This window comes from Protopterus annectens, chromosome 5.part1 (genome assembly GCF_019279795.1).
Source record: "Protopterus annectens isolate FY-2018-M chromosome 5.part1, PAN1.0, whole genome shotgun sequence".
Taxonomy (NCBI): domain Eukaryota; kingdom Metazoa; phylum Chordata; order Ceratodontiformes; family Protopteridae; genus Protopterus; species Protopterus annectens.
In genome coordinates, this window is record NC_056736.1 from 56,036,425 (window position 1) to 56,055,804 (window position 19,380).

The window sequence follows — 19,380 nt, forward strand, 5'->3', positions numbered from 1 at the left end:
CAAACAATGCAAACTCACAGTCGTGCACACTGATTCCCAATCCAAGCAACTGTGTACACACTGTAAATGGAAAGTAACCTAACATATCATGCACCAACAACTTCAAATGAACTAAACCATACAAAAACACCATAGTAGCAAGCAGAAAACATACAAAAGCATTCTACAACTGAAAACTATATTCTACTGTCTTATTGTCTTTTAAAAATAAAACAAATACCGAACAACACACATACAGTAAACAGCCATTAACTATAAAAGAAACTACAACACAAAGACATACCAATAGCTTTAAAACTATATCTACTTATATAATTATTTCCTAACATCTCTTGAAAAATTAATAATAACTTGTATTTAAATTAAACAACAAATAAACAATAAACACAAAGTCAAAGTGTGCACTATTTTATCTCACAAAGAGTGGAAGAATACAAAGTGAAGCAAACAAAAACCTAAACAACAACAACACAAACATAACACAACACAAAACTAACACCATTGTATAATAGCAATAACCCACGGCTGGTTGTGGGTAATGCTGGATTTACCCACAGCTGGCTTTGTTTGGTCACTCGGGCTTCACCCTCATGACCAAACCACGCCAACCGTGGGTAAATCCAGCATTATCCACACCCAGCCGTGGGTTATTGCTATACTGAAAGACCATCAAAGGCTTTTTTCTCAGCGTTTCCCAGTTGTTATCAAATCTTTTAAATTATTTGCAAAATATTAGCAAGCATTAAAATAATGATATAAAAGAGCAGTTCAAGCTATTTACAACTTTTCTGGTCCATATGGCAAAAATATGCTGTATGCGTATTACTCTTTATCCCTCTATTTAAAATCTACATGATTTTAAATTAGTTATGTGAAATTGCTTTGAGTAATTGTTATACCATATTTCTTTAGTCTCCATTCTGTTGCTCTTGGAGAAGTGCATAATAATCTCTTCCCTGTCAAAAAGGAGGTTTACCGGTTGAAAGTGTACCAGAAGATCATATCTGACAGTAGAGCCCAGATCAAGTGGAATGATTTTTTTTTTTTTGGCATAAAGGGAAACATGACATTCCAACTATAAAAACTATTCCACTCCTTAGAAGCTGTGCTACATTGTTATCTTGGCAGCCAATCTAACCTTTTATAGGTAAGCACTGTTTAACTTCATAGGCTACCTGAAATAATTTTGAAGGCTATCAGGAAAGGTAAAATCAAAAACAAACTATTTGCTAACCATGAAACATCTCATTTGGTTGAGTTTTTTAAGCTTCAGCAATGTTCCAATTATGATAGTTGCTACACAAAATTCTTCTAGTGACCCATTCTCATCAGTGGCTTAACCACCTCAGAAGATGCATTCATTTATTTTTATTTTGGGACACTAAACTTACTGAAACAGTTCTCCAAAATTTGAACGTGAGTATCTCCTGCATTCCACCCACCTGATTCTTGCCTTGCAAAACTTCACATATATTTTATTGTTCTGTAATCCCTGGCAGTGGGTCCCCTAAAGCTTTACTATTCAATAGTATTCCTTTTGTCTACTGTCTCCAGTCTACTTCACTTACAGGACTTTCATCCTATGGCCAGCCTTAGACCCCAGTTAAAGTTCTTTCAAGAGTTTGTATATGCCAAAGTTATTAATCACATTCACAAATATGATCTTCCATTTAAAAGTGAACATGAATTCGGGACTGACTTGAAAACATTGACTGCAATATAAAGGGTCACTAACCATATTTATTTCAGTATTAAGAAAGATCCATTAATCAGCAGCCTTCATTAATCTCATATGGTCTGTTGATTTAATAGATTATTTCTTGCAGTTTTCCAGACTGAAGATGATGGGTGTTGAAAGTTGCTTAGTCATCAGGTCCAGAAGTATTTGACTGATTGACTGCCACTTCAAGGGCAGTCATGGTCCTTAGTCACTCTAGTTTTAGCTCAGTTTCTTCCAGGTATCCACAGGGCTCAGTACTGGGAGGGACCCATCCTCTCCTCTTTAATTATTTATCCCCTCCCATGTGTCCCTCTGACCTTTACCCCATTATCTATCATTACAGTCTTGTACTGCTCATAGTCTTCTACGTCTTAGATCGGGTTCCTCTATTAAAGTAATTCAGAAGAATGCCAAGCTCCATATTATCAGTCTTTGGAAGTGGTTTAGAAATGGCAAGCTGATTATGTAGAATCTAAAAACAATGACAGTTTTGTTTGGCTCAGACTCCCTCCAGCTTCGTACATTAGTTCTGCTACTTATCTCATGTTTGTACTACATCCCCCTGGAGCACTTCAAATACCTTAAACTAATACTGGACTCCTCACTCTCATCCAAATGCCATGTGAAAAATTGCACAAGCAGTGTGATAAAACTCACTGTGCATTATAAAACAGTGGTCGAACACTTGAAAAATGGAGGGCAACTGACAGCAATGTCCTTGTCATTACCTTTAAATATGCCACACCTGCCATAGGTTTCAGTTTCTCTAAAAATACCTCTTATAAAAAAGCAAGATTTGTCAATTCATGATTTATCCAACCCTAGTAGTACCCTCCCCATTAGAGCTCCAGGGATTCTCATGCTCATCAGAGTTACATTGATGTTAGCCTCCATCTCCCTCTCATTCAAGCTCCTGTATCTTAACTGCCATCCACATCTTGCCCATAAGTCCACACCTATGTACACTTTCTTAGGTCACATGACCCAGTGGCCCTGACCTATATACAACCTCATTTTGGAACTGCTATGAGATAAACCACCATTAGTAAAGTACTCCCTCCAGCATGAAACAGCTATCCGCCTATAGATTCAGAACCTAAAATACTACCATGCATGAAGAGCCAAGCCTTTAGAATTCCTCATCAATTTGCATTCATGGAAGTGTTTTATAAACAGTGGTTAAGTTCTTGGGTCTATATTAGTTAAACAAAAACTGACTTAAGCAAAACCCGTTTGAGCAAAACGCAATGAGCGAAAGTCACAAATATCACAAGAATAAATGGAGATCGCCATAGGGAAATTCTTCCCTTTACTTCAATGGAGTGCAATCTCTAGGATTACCACCTGTCCCACTTTGTGAGGGACAGTCCCTCTTTGGGCAGTTGTGTCCTGACAAAAAATATTAAAAATGGCAAATGTCCTGAGATTGTAGGACATAATTATGCCCTATATTTTATGTAATAGTTGCATAAAACTGTTATTCTGTATCTAAAATACCTAAATGTTAAAAGAAAAAGAATAAGCAACTAAAATGCTACAAGAATAAGCTATTATTTAGGCAAAAAGGTAAGTTCTATCCTTTGTACTGACCGTGGGTATGTGTCGGCCTGTAAAATCTGATGTTTGTCCCGAAAATGTCCCACTTTGGCCATTTGAAAAGGTGGCAACCCTAGCGATCTCAGAGTCGTTATATTTAATTAGTGGGGGTGTGAGGGGTGCAGGGGGGCTTGCCCCCCTGTATAAAACAGTTAGTGAAAGATTTTGTGCATTACTTTTTTTATTTCTGTGCTTAAATGCTTGTGACTTTCGCTCATTGCGTGTCGCTCAAACAGATTTCACTTTAGTCAGTTTTCATTTAACTAATATAGACCCAGTGTTAAACAGTAACACTAGCTGAATCAATCAGTCATAAAATATATACACTTTAGAGTAAATGCTAAGTGCTCTCCTCCATATGGTCTAACAATTATGAGATTAGAAACGGGTTGAACTGTGGTTCTTGAGTTGTGAATGCTCTTCTGTAAAGACTTTTTTAAATCTGTTTTTAACAGTGCATTATTTTTATTTTAACTGTGTTCTGCTTTGCGATTTCTATGTTGGTCTAATTGTTTAAATTTTGTGCTCTCTGGGCAGTGTCCATAGTCCAGTACTTTTACCTGGTCAGTAATCAAACAAAATGGATAAAGAAAGAAGGCAGTTCTAGTTAACCATGCCACAGTTATTTCACGTATATCTTATTTATACTCCAAATTAAGAAGGGAGCTTGCTTTATAATTCATTAATACATAATTGATTTCAAATAATATTTATTTTTCTTACACTGCATTTAGAATTTTATGGTTATGTAATAACACCCCTGACTTTGCAGGTAACTGGGAAGTATTTGTTGGATTATGCCAATTCATCGTCTCATTGCATGCAAGTATTTTTATGCATACATGTTCGTCTTTGCTAATATAGATACTACTTTTAGTATTTATTTATGAAATCATACACTGTGCCCTTGGTTCCCAGCTCAGCTGTACCATTTATAAAAAGGAAGACAACATTTATCCATTTATTATTCAAATGCAAGTAGCTACATATCCATATGTCCATCCACAATACCTTTTCCCATTTTTGCACACGAGGTCAGGTTGTCACTTCAGCAGTAAGAATCAGCTAGAGCCAAGGTTCACACCACCAAATGGCTATACCTGCTGCGGTTGTTCTTTTATACCACACACTCACACATACTCACACCTATGGCCAATTTAGAGTGCATAATCAACCTGCTGCATGTCTTTGGAATGTGGAAGGAAACTGGAGCACCATGAGGAAACTCTCATGAGCAAAGTGGGGATATGCAGACTCCACAAAGAAAGCATCCCAGCTGAGAACTGAACTGTGGAACCTCTTGCTGTGAGCCAACAAAGCTATCTGCTGTCCCACTGTGATATCCAAGCCCTTCATCTGGTGGACAGGTAAAGGAGGGGCCAGAGCGCAAGCTTCTGTAAATGAGGGGTCCCTTTCCACCTTGCACCCTGGCTGGTAGCCACATATACCAGGTACCATTTATTGTTTATTCATTATTTTTCTTACTGGTATATGATTTATTAATGTTCTTTATAAACAACCCATTCATGTTTGGAGGACCTTGTGCTTTCATAGTTTATTAGTGTTCCACTATCTTTGTCTGCACTTTATTTTGATTTGAGTGAATAGTGACTTGTCAAATTGTCTATCATGTGGGATTATACATATTATGATGGTTGTGCAAGTTATGCTACTGATATACATCTTTCTTGACTGAATGCTAATTGCATTGTGTATATCATCTTTTTTTTTCATTGAATAAATTATTCTGAAGGATGCCTTTATTTTGTTAAAAATAGGGTTATAGATAGTCAATTCTATTTAATCAGCCATTTATACATTTAACATATTCTGTAGGTTTAATTAAGATTCTCACCACTAGTGTCAATTGCCTACTGCAGATATTTTAAGTAAGGTGATAGTGAGAAAGTGTAATTCAGAGATAGTTATGGCTCAGTCAGAAATACCACCTTGTCAGCCCATTAACATATCTTTGAATTGCATATTAGCTAGCACTAGTGCTCTCAGATCTGATGACAGTAGTGTTTTCCATAATGGCCCATGCATCATCTTAGCAAAGGTAACCCCCGACACTTGTATGAACATATGTTCAAATTCTCATGTGTGAGCACGCGTGCACACACATAAACACACACATGCACATGCGCACCTATATACACATGCACACACACACACACACACACACACATGCGCACACATAGACACACACACACATCTACATATATATATATATATATATATATATATATATATATATATATACATACATACACACACACACACACACACACACACACACACACACACACACACACACACACACACACACACACAAGTCCACCTATCAACAAACAACCACCCTCACAGTCATTCATACTCATTTCACACTCACCCATTCACCAGCACTCACACTCCAACACCCCCACACATATCCAGACAATCATGTGCATACCTTACCCCCACCTAATGTGAACACCCAGGCAGATACACACTCACATACACATCCAGCTTCATTTATCCCCCTAAAGACATGCATTCGCACACAAACATCCACACACCTACACACACTAACACAACCCTCAGCCACATCCTTGCTGAACTTAACTGCTCTGCAACCGCTTCAATAGGAGTAAATGGATAACTGCCAACTTTTGATAATGTTCACTTTTTCATTCAACAGTAGAAGTTTATGCACTGAGGAAGTCTCTGATTCAGTTGGCAGAGTAAATCAGGATCTACTGGCATTTTTGGGGGACGTTCATTGCTAACTAGCATTAGGGATTGCCACATTAGTGTGCAGTTCTACAATTGGGACTTTTTGCCATGTCAAGGCTACCACTAGGAGGAAACCTCAGCATTTAGAGGTGCCTTGGAATCAGAACGGCCTACCATGAGTGGAAAAGTGGCCATGTGAAGGCTTTCTGCTCATGATAAGCCTTCCTGAATCCCAGGGATTATCCCATAAAAATGCATTTTCCATCATTAACTTGGTAATGTTTATTGCTTTTAGCAACTTATATAATGTTTAAGTATATTCCCTAAGCAGAATTTCATATGTTACTGTATTCCTGCTTCTCCTTTTGTTTTCATCTGTTTGCACATCATAAGATAGTTTTCCATATAATGTTACAATAAGGGAGCACAAGGACTGGTAGTAGCACTGAAAAGTTTTAATATTAATTGCTTTTCTACTACTATGTACCAAGGCTTGATCAGTATAATTAAACAAATAACAGTTTTAAATACAAAACCAATCAGATAATACAACTTACATAATAACAGTTTTTAAATAAACTGAATACAATGAAATAACATATGTTTTGGGATTTTAGTTTCCAAATGCTTATGATTGAAACAAATTCATTTAAACCATGAGACACAGTGGAATTTAATTTCTATTGCTAATCCAATTCTAACTTTTCTAGAATTAACATAATACACCCACCATTAGTGTTTAAATCTACACTCTCAACAGAAAACATTGATATTTTTATATATTGCTGCTTCTTTTTTTTCTATTTCTTTGACAAAGTAATGTGAGTAAATTCTCTGCTATATCTTTCTGTCTTTTTTGTCTACATAAAATGCATCATGTTTCACAGCTTGCTAAGTAAATACACACCACCAGGCAATTATTTTGTTTGTTTTGCTCTAATATATCTTTTGTTTTCTTGATTTTTGAACTACTCCAACAAGGACTTGTAGTGGTGGTAGAAATCACATTTATAAGTAACAATGTCTTTCTGTGACTGAATTTCAACCTTCTGAACAGTCTATGAACATCTTTTTACTAGGTGGCATTCTGTTAAAAATAGGTTTTCAACCAATCATTTTAAATAAATCAGTAGATCCTTTCTCTTCATAAAATTTGTTTTTAACCAACAATTTTAAATAAATCACTGTCTCTTCAAAATGTTTCATTATAAATAATATATTTGATAGCAGGTGTGTGTGTCCATAATATAACCAATTGCTAAGTCAAGCATCCATTCAATATTTTCAGCTTGCTCGTTCTCAGCATGTTTTTTATAAAACATCATGTTCCAGATTGGCTGTTTGGTGTAGAGGGATGGGGCGATGACTGTGACCCAGGCAACTGGGTTTGATTAGACAGTCCTGTCATTGATGAACCAGTCAAACCATAGGATAAATTACTGGTGGACACAATCAGCTGCAAGAAGTGGTCAGAGAAAACTATAAGGTCAAGAGAGAGGCTGAAGATATGCCAGTTGACAACAATGAAAACACAATAGCTCAAGGAAATAGTCATGTCTTTAGCATACCTGGAAAAAGAGGAAATAGGTGGAATCAAAGAGTTGGTGAAGTCAAAGACTAGTGGCATCATCTCAAAATAGCATGTGTGAAGATTATGACATATACACAGCTGAGCCAGGTATAGAAATAAGGTACTTAAGGAAAACTGGTAGCGGAATAATGAAATCTAGGAAGTTATTAAATGAAAGAAGTGGTGCAGGAAAAAGTAGGAGATAAAAAGATCGACTGGGCTAATAAAGAATATTGGTTGGCTAACAAAGTGGCTATGAGACAGCAGTCACAACAGCAACGAATATGGTGTTGGGACATTCTTCCAGCTTCTGGAAAGTGACTCAAAAGAAGGCACAAAGAAACTATAGCAGGTTGTAAGGCAAAGACAGAAATATAAAGAAAATATTCATCAGATGCCATTCTGAAAGGATCCTAGCAACATTCTGTTTGCTAATCTACAGAACATCAAAAGCAACCAGATGTAAGCAGTACTTCTAGCAGCTTATGACGAAGAAAAACACACACAGACTGCACTGTTCCATACACAGCCTGTGATGAAGAGAAAGAAGAATACACCATAGAAGAACTAAGAACAGCACTAAGGAAAAAGAAGTCAGGGAAGCAGGTGGCTTAGGTGAAGTTACGGGTGATAGTGGTCACAATGTTGGGTTAATTAGCAGGGACATGGCTCCTGAGTGTAGTTATAGAGAGAAAGGTATATCCCACTGGAAAATAATCATTCTAATGCCAGTGCATAAGAACAAACAGGATATTCACAACTAACTCCTGTCACATGGAATAAAAGAGCAGAAAAGAATTAGTTTAAAAAGTAAGATTGGATATGAGCAGTTGGGATTCAGATCAGGATGTAAGACAACCAACCTGATATTTACAGTAAGACAGATAGTGGAGAAGATGCTGGAAATGAGTAAAGAATCCAACTAGGCATTCATAGACTTGGAGAAAGTATATGACAAGGTCCCAAGAAGGGTGGTTTGGGAGTTGTGCAATGGTTCAAAGTCCTGGCAACACTAGAACAATTAGTGCAGGCTATATTCAAGGAACCAATGACATAAGCCTCAATGGAGACTTACAGAGGGGTTCCCAGTAGAGTGGGTGTGCATCAAGGTTCAGTCTACATTAGCAAATAAGTCAGAGGGCACTGATCAGCAAAGCTGCAATATGATCTGGCATTACAAGTTCACTCTTAACAGGAACTTGAGAAAATGATAGGGAAATGGAATGCAAACCTAAAAGCACATGAGATAGGTTAACAGCTTTGTGATGATTGACTGAAGAGAAGCGAGGTCAGAGCTAGAATCAGAGATGGTGCTGCCACTTGGAATAGATTTTCACTGGTAGTGTGTGACAGAAGAATGCCAAAGAAGCTGAAAAGCAAGGTGTATAAAAACAGTAGTGTGATCTGTACTTCTGTATGTCACAGAAACCTTAGCAATGAATGCAGAGCAGTTGAGGAAGTTAGATATCATAGGTAAATACTAGGCTAACAGTTAGAGATCATAGGTGAATACTAGGCTAACAGTTAGAGATCATAGGTAAATACAAGGCTAACATTTACAGATCATAGGTGAATACTAGGCTAAGTGTAAGAAGAGCCACTTTATTAAGGTTAGCCAAAAACAGAATTAAACTGTGTACCCTGTGTCCATGAGGTGAAAAACCTTAATCGTTATACTAATTCCATCATGGTGAAGAAGTACCTAAGATGGGTGGCATGATGCACATTGTAAGAAAGATGAAGGAATGAAATCTGAGCAGAAGTCAAAGTAGTTCCAATTGCAGAAATAATTAAAGAGAACAGATTATGGTGGTTCAGACACATGTGCAATAAAGAAGACTTGGGCAAGAGAAAATGAGTACATAAAGCCAAGAGTAGAATGCATTGGATGAGAGATGGCATGACCATTGAAGTAGGGATGGGACTGGCACTGAAAAATGAGAGGTGGTCAAAGTTGATTTGACACTCTGATCTCATGTAGAAAAGCAGTTTGAAAAAAAAAAAAAAACAGGATTGATGAAGATGATGACTATGAGCTGTAAAACACAAATTAAAAATGCATTGTTTTCCCATGTGGCTTGGGTTAGATTAGCACAAGTAAGAGTCACTACTGCTCAGTGATGCTGAGATAAACATGGCCCTACCTTCCTACCAGAAAAATAGCATGGTATGCATAGCATGCAAATGTTGACACAGTGACACCCAAATGAGTGTCATCTTGCTAAAGAGCGAAATGGGATGTTTCATACATTGCCATTGAAAGAGTACTTAATATGCTGTTCATTTGAATGCTGGTAGCAGGGCACTCATAACAAAGTACTATTGTATGTGTGCTGCAGCTGATGCAGGATACATCTTGGAACCATGGCATATAATTCCCATCTACAGCCTCCAGACTGCAGCAGAAATTGCATCTGATACCACACTGCTATGGACACATAAAATCTGTCTGGACTGTTCAACATCCATTTATGCTGGTTGGATACATCTGGTAGCGTACTGCAGTATGTTTTGTAGACCTACAGCAAAATGTTTATGATCTGTGCCCTGCTATATAACATATAACACATAATGTGGTACAATGAAAAAAAAAATCAGAGTATCAAAGCACTACCAGACATGCCCCTGGCCATAGCAAAAGAGGAGGTGGTTCAGGATTCATTGAATGAATGGGATGTGACATTACCCCATGTGAGACAGCAGGAGGAGAGGTACCTCATGGCACTGACAAACAGGCAGCATCTGGATCATAATTATGGGCTGTGGCAAAAGAAGCAGAGAATAAAACATGCATGTGATAAACCACCCAGGTTATGTAGTATAGTGCATTGACTGGCCATGTTGTGCACCAGACATCACCATATCCCAGCAAGTCAAAGGGTGAACAGGGCACAGACATCACATTTTGTGCAGGTGGAGTGAGATACAGTTATAGGGGACAGTAATTGTAGCATTAATGGAAGAGTCATAAGTGGTGAATGAGGTAGCAATGCACATGGCTAGATGGTTGGGGGTAATCAGAGATGTCATCCACTACAGATGGGTTGGAGATTCACTGGGTAGAATGCTAGCTGAGTGTTAAAACCAGAGGATACCAGTCCAACAGATGATCATCACATTGGGAATATGTATAGGAACCCTGCTTTGACCCCATTGGAGTGCTTCAGTAGAATTTTCATATACATAGTTCATGAACATACTGTATTAGGTCTCAGGCATGGTATGACAACAGAGGAATTTCATGGTCTTAAACTGTGAAATTCCGATTGCTTCTATGGTGTGGTGTACTCACAATGTATTCCTAAATGCATCTGTCACATCCATGTGAGCTTTGGACTTTCTAGATAGTGAAGCTGTCTCTACAATGGTGGTAGCATTTGAGCAAACCTTGTATGCATTTGTACAATGTGAATCTATCCTCTAGCATGACCACTGTGTTCAGATGTTCACATCCAGACAGATGCACCAATGGAAGCCAACAGGACCACCAATGCCCTCAACAGACAAGTCTGCTTCCTGTAGTTTATGCCATGCCACTCTGCATTTGCTGCAAGACATCCTGCAGTGGTTGCAGTGGTTGCATTTCTTCATGCAATTCTTACAGAACAATCAACATCTCTCTCTCTCTCTTCCTGGATCACTGACCTGCACATCTGTTAATTGTTTCCAAGGCTGATAGCCGAGACTAGAAAAGTGTTGGAGTCATGGCAACAAGAGCCATCAACATACCTCTCCTCTATGCTGGGTTTGAGCCCTTCTGAGTCAGGGCAGCCATCTGATGCTGTCTGTCATGGTAACACCTGTGTAGAAGGGGAGGGCCAGACATTGTCAGGATGGCCTTCAGTGAACAGACGTAATGTTAAAGGTTTATCATGGCCCTAAACCATCATCCCAACTGTACATAATGTGAGTCAGCAGTGTTACTTTGTCACTGGGCTGTGCCATATGCATAGAGCCATTTTCATCACCCCTGCAACCCCCTAAGCACGCAACCTTTGGTGAGAGACTTAGGTACTCAGGTTGACAACAATCTCTTATTTGACCATTATGTGGCGGCAGTGGTCAGAAAAGCCTTTTACTTGGTTCATCTCATAAGTAAAGTGATTGCATCCAGAAAAAAAGAGGTTATTACTTCTCTGTACTCCTCCTTCATTAGGCCTATAATTGAGTATAATGTCCCATTTGGTATGTACCTCTCTAAACACCTGCACCAACTGGAAAGGCCACAGAAATACCTCACAAAGAGAATCCATGGCCTCCCACATATGTCCTATGTGGACAGGCTCAAATCATTTTCATTCTACTTGGTATCATACAGATTGCTCAAAGGTGATCTGTGTCTTGCCTACAAGGCAATATCAGACCCTGCCCTACTAGAGATGCTCCATATCCATAAGTCTATCTCCTTGCGCATTGCCTGCTCACTAGGCCTAAATCTAATATGTGTCATCAACAAAACCTACTAGAGAGATAGGTCTGTCTCCTAGATGCTTCCCTGTCTCTGGAATAGACTTCCCATACATGTCAAACAGAGTACCTTGTTGACCCTCTTCAAGCACAACCTTGATGAGTGGATGGGAAACCACAAATTTGTCCCAGGGGTTCCACCTTTGGCCCTCACTGACAAGGTCAATAGGTGCTGACTGAGGGCTCTTTTTGGGGGATAAACTTTTGGCTAGGGTTATAAGGGCCCCCAGGGCCATTAGCCTAGTAACATCATATGATCCTATGATCAGCTACAGATGAACCATTGAAATCAGGCATGCTCTGATCTGTTGCATCCTCTTGGAGCTGGTCTTGCAAATACATACATATAACATACCTGTGACAATGCTACATAATACATGTGACTCGCACCCCTATGTGTAACACACAGTATTGCCTATGAGCACATACTTACCTTGTGATGCAGTTCATTGCTGTAGCAGACCTAATGCTCTAGAATGACATACATGCATATACGTTTGTCTGAGTAAACCAATCACATTTGCAAGTTACTGATCTACAGGCTTGCAATGCACATCTACTCATCTGTTGCATTCCCTGCAGACCATTGAGCAGACAACACAAGCCCTATTCCAAGATCTAAGCATCCATCTGATATTTGATTTCTCTTACTGTGCCTGGTGAGGGATAATAGGAATTCCTCTGAATCCATCAGATGTCTTTGTGCTGGTGGTCAACCACCAGTGATCATTAGTCTTTGATGATTTCTTATGCCTTTGACTTGCCATGCAGCAACATATCAATGATTGCGCAATGCATGTGTATGTCATATTGTGGCCACCAACTGCACTGATGTTCTGCAGCAGTTCCTGTAGTGCCTTGCCTGAAAGATGCTGCATACTTTAATCTTCTTAAGAATATGCATGCATGTGTGCATTGACCCTGTAGTAGCAGCTTCACCTCATGTGTGGTGAGCTTTTGAAGCTGTCGCCATTTATTTTGCTCTCATTCTGGGGCATGCACACCTGTGAGTTACACATATAAATAAGTGTGTGTGTGTGTGTGTGTGTGTGTGTGTGTGTGTGTGTGTGTGTGTAGAAGACTGTCTATTACAGCTGGTAATTGACTTCATACTATCCCCAGAATGCTTATGGTGACCAGAGACCTGCATGATGATACAATGTAACTATTCTTACATTGTGCCATAGTGTGTCATCTGTGGGCATGTTAGTCTTGCCTACTGCCCCTCAGACATGTGCAGAAAACACAGCCTGTGCCTGGTGTACTAGATGTCCAGTATCCATTGTAGCATGTCATGCTGTCTGCTTGAATATGGCATGGTGTTATGACACCTGCACAGCATGAGAGTGACCAGGCAGAACCATGTTCTCTGCCCTCTAACAAGCTGAGATTGTCCAATGGGACTGTATCCTGTACGTCCTGTCTGTTGTGCCATTTCAGGTTGAACCATGAACAGGACTGACACCTGTTCTGCCTATCCACTGCACCCTGTTGAGTTGAGCTTCCAAAATAACTGTAACTCAGTGTAATTGTTCTCTGTACTGTCAGATTAAGGGCCTGTCAGTCCCCTGTTAAGTCCCCTTTAGTGTTATCTCATAATCAATACTCTGTGACACCAGTTACTTTCATGCACCCTTCTGAGGTCACTGTAGTACTATGGCCCATCAGGTGTCTTCTTTGCTGACATTTTGCCTATATAGCAACATACTACCCAACATATTCATTTAATATTTATTGCTTGCTGTAAGACAGTCTCCCTCAAAATGGTTACTATTCTTTTTATTTCACTAAAATGTGGCTTGTGCTAAGGTGATTATGCTAATGAAGTGCTTTAGCAAGATTATTTCTGAATCTCACCTATAACATCATATAATGACAGCACTGGTCTGCACTGCAAGGCCCATTCAATATTGTTCCTGACTGGAGGTCATGTATGCTGTCCGTGCATGTGAAGCCTGGCCACAATACGTTAACTTTGTATGACACTGCCAGCCATGTGCATTGTGTTACTATTAACCGATATTGATGCCGATTGATGCACATCACATAGTGTCCACTATGTAAAACCATACATTCTAGCTTCCATTTTTCAACTAGATTTAACTTGCTGAGTGGACATGGCCTCAGCAGGCAAAGAGTCTGTCATGGTTACTATCTAGTGCAACGGGGAGAGCAAAACCTTTCTTTACCTGTTGCAGAAGAACCATCAGGAGCATCTGCTGAGAGACAATGAATGTCCTCTTTGTGAAGTTGCTGCCTGGCATGAGCTTGCTAGGGAAGTGAGTAACATGACTTCTATCTTTCATCCTGGAATGCAGTGCAGGTACAAATACAGTGACTTGAGGAGAAGCCACCATTCTGCCAGTGGGAAGAAGAGGTACGGGAGAGAATGCTATCATTTTACTCTAATTTTTCTGTGTTTGGTTTGGCAGTATACAGTAGATCTAACACCTGTAGTTGTTATTTTGTTCTGCTGTCAGGAATGTACTATGCTAATTATGGATTTTTAATGTTTTCCAGTACCACAAGAGATCTAAGAGATTAAAAAGCATGCCAGAAGAGGCAGGACAGGCTCACCATTCAGTGGGCTAAGTGTTGTATTGCTGGCAAAAGTGTAATATTTAATGAACTGCAAAACAGATAACTAATAGTGTCTTATCTTTCACTGTTCTGTTTTTTTTTTTTTTTTTTTTTTTTGTGCAGGATCAGTTGTGCTAGAGGAAGAGATGAAGCAGCCACTGTACTCTGCTCTGGCCCCTGTGCCTAACTCTGGATCATCAGCAGTCCTCACACATACCTTTCTGGAGGGTGATGAAGGTCACTCTCTGAAAATCAACCTGGTAGATTCATTGAAGGCTTCTGTTGCCACTTGTCAGGAAAGGGAATTAAAGACTCTACATCTGACAGTGGTGCAAAGGTTCCCATCCATATCACCCTGTGGGAATAGCAGTGGCTAATGAGAACCAAGGTAAACCAAAAGCTAGAAGCATGAATTGGTATCCTGAAGGGGCATCCTGACTCACATCTGGGTGGATTCTGCTTTGGACTAGTTTGACAGGCCCTCACCACCCCTCCTAACTCACAGAATTATGTTGTCACTTCCCATTCTCTGGTTATCCAGTCATTCCCATCAGAAGCTGTCCACCCTTTGTCAGTTTGTGTCTGTTTAGTGTTATGTCCTTTACATGTCACTACTCCCCGTCAGTGTTTATCTGCATTCCCTGCTTAGTTGCTTTCTACTTCTTACTTGCCTAAACCCTCTTTTACACCCATACATTCTCCTTCTTACTTTCACCCTCTATCATTTTGAGATATAAGGAGGTACTGCCAGCACAGCTATCTGGAATTTTGTCATTTGCGAATGTCAAACTAATGCAAACCCAGTCCCACATAGACCTACCACAACTGCAAACCAAACACATAAAAACACAAAGACATACTTGGAGGCTCTAATAAAAAACTTACCAAAACAACAGAGGCTCCCAAAGCAGACATCCAAAAATCCACCACCTCAAAACAAAACACATGCAACACATACTTCAATAAATCAGTGTGTAAACCAATCACAGCCCTTAAGGCCAAACACCATGCCTGATACACTAGTAATAGGTGACTCTATAGTCAGACACACTGATGTCCCGCTTACCAGGCTGAACAAGGAGAGGGTGACTGTGAGCTGCCTATCGGGAGCTAGGATCCGCCACATAACACACGCACTCAGGTCACTCCAAAGCAAGTACAAATATGACTCCGTCATTGTCCATGCTGGCATGAATGACCTGAGACGTACCTCCCTGGACTACATGAAAAGAGACATAGAGGAGCTCTCCGATTATGTAGCCCAGGCTGGTATGACCCTGACCCTGAGCAGCATCTTGCCCTCACCAAGAATGATGCCACAATACAAAGACAAGATGATCAGCTTTAACGATTGGCTTAAGTACTGGTGTCATTCTAAGGGGATCCAGTGCCTGTCTGCCTGGGATGACATGTTGGACAAGCCACGCTGCTTCGCAAGGGATGGCTTATATCTGTCACCACTGGGCTTCCGGATATTGGCTAAGGCTCTTGCCACCCCCATAGTGCCTTTTTTAGGCAAGGCTCAAAAGACAAACCCACCTCCTTAGAAAACAAAAATGGAAAAAAACTAAGGGTAATGCTGCTCAACGCCAGAAGTCTAAATCTCAAGATGCAGGCACTCGATGCACTCCTCAGCATGGAAAACATTGACGTATGTGCAGTAACTGAAACCTGGTTCAAGGCTCCTGAGAGCACCCCAGCACTACCAGGCTATACCTCATATCATGCTTTTCGGCCCCAAAACCCGGGCCGAACCACAAAGGGAGGGGGAGTGTCCATATTCATCAAGGACACCCACACCTCCAGGTTAGTAGCAACACATGAAGCATCAGAGACCATACAGGTGCAACTAACCATAGGCAAAACTGCTATACAACTGGTAGCATGTTACAGACCACCCTCCCAATCTCAGGAACCCCACTCAGCCTTCCTGAAGACATTGGAGGATATGAATGTATCACAAAATACCATCATACTGGGAGACTTCAACTACCCAAACATAGATTGGGTACATTATTCTAGCCCTAACACCCTAGCCCAAAGGTTCCTGGAATTCATAAATTCAAATGCACTGGAACAACTAGTCACCTCTCCCACTAGGGGAGATAATATACTAGACCTGATCATCACAAACATGGGGACAAAATGCTCCACACCGGAGGTATACCCCTCACTAGTGAGATCTGACCACAAACTAATGACCCTGGATATACATATCCCACCTCCACCCCCAGCACAAAAAACCATAGTGAAAAACTTCTCAAAAGCAGACTTCACTCTTCTTAAGACTGAGATGGTATCCTTTAAGCCACTGGGCCAGTGGATACCACATCCCACAATGCCGAATCCTTCACAAATGCTTTCTATGGACATCTCCAAGAATGCATGGATCATGCAATCCCAAATAAATCCAAGTCCCTCTCCACCAAAGGCAAGCGTCCTGTCTGGTGGACCTCAGCCATTAACAAATTGTATAACAAAAGAAGGAAGCTACTGCATGTCAGAGCAAAATCCCATAAAGGGAAGACATCTCTGATCAACATTAGCAGAAAACTACGTTCTCTCATAAAACATCCAAGGCCAACTTTGAGAGAAAAATCGCTAAGGACACTAAAGATAACCACAAAGCCTTCTTCAGCTATGTTAGAAACCTGGGCGGAAACCCTCAGATATGCTCAGAGTTAGTTCACAACAACAAAAAATACACTGAACCCACAGACATTGCCAACATTCTGGCTGACAGGTTCAGTGCAAATTTCTCCCCTCCCTCACCCCCAAAAGAAGAAATACTTATCCCAGCTGAATGTAATCTCCCTGTCATCTCAGATGTCCAAGTGAGAACCGCCCTCAACAAAGCTAAAAACACAGCATCAATGGGACCTGACGGTATCCCGGGTTGCGTGCTACGTGAACTCCAACAGGAGCTAAACCCGCACATAAAAATGCTATTTAACCTTAGCCTTACTACAGGGTATGTACCTGAACACTGGCGTACAGCAACAGTGGTCCCACTCCACAAAGGGGGTACCTGTACAGACCCTGGGAACTACCGCCCCATAAGCTTAACCAGCCTGGTCTGCAAAGCTATGGAAAGAATCATTATGGAACTCATAAACAGAGACATAGGGGACCTACAGACACTTGACCCCACCCAGTTCGGCTTTGTAAAGGGCAGATCCTGCCTTTTGAACATGGTTGACTTTTTTGAAACAGTCACTAGAGCCATTGATGAGGGCAAAGCAGTCCATACAGCCTACCTGGACTTGGCTAAGGCCTTCGACACAGTACCCCACTCAGGCATCATAGATAAGCTCAACAGCTTAAACGTAAACCCTTATGTCACTAGATGGGTTGCAAACTGGCTAAAGTGGTGTCCCACAGGGATCTGTCCTGGGACCCCTCTTATTCGGCATTTATTTCTCAGATGTTAAAGCAAACATGGGGGGGTTGTGGCTGACAAAGTTCGCAGATGACTGCAAACTATGCGCCATAGTCGATACACCAGCAGACACATACATCCTACAAAAAGGCCTCACAGAAACGGACAACTGGTGCCGGAGTCACGGCCTTAAACTAAATGCCAAAAAATGTATAGTCATCCCCTTTGGGAAAAACAAAGTACCCACAAATTATCACATAGACAGCAACCCACTGAGTACGGAAAAAGTAATCAGAGACCTAGGGGCCCAAGTCAACAGCGACCTCTCATTTGACACCCATGTTGCCAAAGTGGTTAGAAAAACATTCTACCTTGCACACCTCATCATGAAGGGATTCACATCCAGATCCAAGGATGTCATTGTACCCCTATACTCCTCCCTCATCAGACCCATGATTGAGTACAATGCCCCATTTGGTATGTACCTCACCCGGCATTTCCAACAGCTGGAGAGACCACAAAAGTACCTCACCAAGAGGATCAAGGGTCTCCAACATATGTCTTATTCTGTCAGACTAAAGAAACTTCAGCTCTGTTCAGTAGCATACTGCCTGCTCAGAGGTGATCTCTGCCTGACGTACAAGGCCATGTCCAATCACGATCTGATGGACATGCTCCATCTCAAAAAATCCAAATCCATCAGGACCACGAGAGCTAAAGACTTAAACCTCGGCACAAGTATGAATAGGACATGCTGGAGGGATAGATTCATAACCCAGAGGCTTCCTATGCTTTGGAACAAGATCCCAGTTCATATTAGGCAGAGCCCCTCACTGACTCTCTTCAAGAGAAATCTTGATGAGTGGATGGGAGATCGTAAGTTTACCCCAGGGGTCACATCTGTGTCACTGCTAGACAGGGATATAGTAAACTAATTCTATTATATAAGGGGACCTTCATTGTGTCACTACTAGACAGAGGCACAGTATTCTAAATTTATTCTGTACATTTTTGTACCATTTCGTGGGGTGGCAAAAGCCACATCACTATGGCTAGGCTTACAAATGCCCCAGGGCAGATAGCCTAGTACTAAACTATGAAACTATGAAACTATAAAATGCTTGTGTTACAAATGTATCCCAACTGTATGTCATGTATATATCAAACTAGTCTGTACAGATGTGTGTGTTAAAATGTAATTATAAAATACTTGTGCTTAAAATGTATCCACAGTGTGCCCTACTGGAAGAGAACAGAAATGTACATGTACTATTGTAACTGTGTAAATGTATATATTAACAGAGAAAACGGGAGGGTTAACCTCAGTCTAGAAAACTTTAGAAAATATTTGAA